Source organism: Lepeophtheirus salmonis, chromosome 6, assembly GCF_016086655.4.
Source record: "Lepeophtheirus salmonis chromosome 6, UVic_Lsal_1.4, whole genome shotgun sequence".
NCBI classification, from domain to species: domain Eukaryota; kingdom Metazoa; phylum Arthropoda; class Copepoda; order Siphonostomatoida; family Caligidae; genus Lepeophtheirus; species Lepeophtheirus salmonis.
The window spans coordinates 24,921,147-24,922,610 of NC_052136.2; the positions used below are offsets into that span (position 1 = coordinate 24,921,147).

Consider the following 1,464-nt stretch of genomic DNA (forward strand, 5'->3'; position numbering starts at 1 on the left):
GGATCACTCATCATTGTTTCCCCTCCAATACTTGGTAACTTCTCAATACATTTTAAATATGATTGAAGTAGAATGTTTAGGTGTGTAAGAAATGGCATATGTTCTTGGCAGGATTACCAACGTTCGGTGTTATTACGGATCCCAAACCGTTGGTTTCTATTCTTAACAATTGTACAATAGATATGCTTGAAAATGTTAAACTGATTAGATATAAAATAAAGTTAGCTTTGTATCAGTTTAAGACAAAATGGAGGAAAGGGAAGAACGATGAAATTGCAGATGCGTTATCAAGAGCACCCGTATTACTACCAGAAGAAGATGATGAATTAGATCAAGAAATAGGTCATGATATAGATAAGTTAATCCGATTAGCAGTGATAAATAATTCCGATTTTGAAGAGTATGATAAATTAGTGGATCCATTGAAGAAATTCGTTAATAAGTTTGTCGAAACCGATAATATATTGATTTAATTAATGCAGTTAAAACAGATGTGATAAAAGACACAATTGAATCCTTTTTGAAAATTTTACATGAATTGAGCATAAAAGATGATTTTATTCTTTATAAGGATAGACTGGTAATTCCAAGAAATAAGCACTGTGATGTTCTTAAAAGGTTACATCGTGCACATCAAGAGAACGAAGAGAAGAGCGAGTCAGACGGTATATTGGCCTGGAATTAAGTAAGATATTGAAAGAATAGTACAATCATTTAAAAAATGTATTGAGAAGTTACCAAGTATTGGAGGGGAGACAATGAGGAGAGATCCAATTCCGATGAGACCTTTCGAACATACGTCAGCAGATCTGTTTGAGAATCACGGGAAATATTATTTGGTGTATAGAGACAGATTATCTGGATATCCTTACCTGGGGGAATTTAGAAGAGAAATGTTACATTCCGAAGTCACAGCTAGGGAAGAAGAATATAGAACTAATTTAAAAATGATGCGTAGAAGAGAGAAGGAGAAGATTAGTTATAATCAGAAAGAGATTTACCGAAAATTAGTGTTGGAGAGAGTATAATCGTTCAAAATTATAGGAATAAACGATGGTCAGATCATGGCAGAATTATTGCTAAAGGAAATTATCGAAAATATCAAGTCAAATGGGATTCAGGACAAAGATTATGGAGAAATAGACGTTTCCTAAGAATTAAAAAGGGGGAAAGGGAATATGGACGTGAAGATAAAAATGAAAAGGAGCTTGAAGTAAAAAGATCTGAAAGAATTCGAAAGAGTTTCGAATTGAGGAAGGAGATGGTGTAATATCAGATGTGCATGTAGCTAGTTTATCTAAGATGTATTATCTTCATGGAAATATAAAGTATTTTGCGTGATGTACATATGTACTATGTATTCTAGAATAAAGTTAGTTGCATAATGAGAGCTCTTGGGGTCAATTCATTGTAAGTGATCGGAATAACATACTATCCTCCATGTATTTTTTTTCTTTCAAGATT

The 1,464-nt window shown here is 33.0% G+C and overlaps 1 long non-coding RNA gene across 1 annotated transcript; it reads right to left on the minus strand.

The window, feature by feature from the left end:
• Positions 1 to 400: 400 nt before the first annotated feature.
• Positions 401 to 927, minus strand: LOC121120993 (uncharacterized). The gene is made up of 3 exons (XR_005865302.2): positions 873 to 927; positions 739 to 809; positions 401 to 675 (listed from the first exon to the last, which is right to left on the minus strand). It is a non-coding gene; the product is annotated as an uncharacterized lncRNA (long non-coding RNA).
• Between the last annotated feature and the right edge of the window lie 537 nt (positions 928 to 1,464).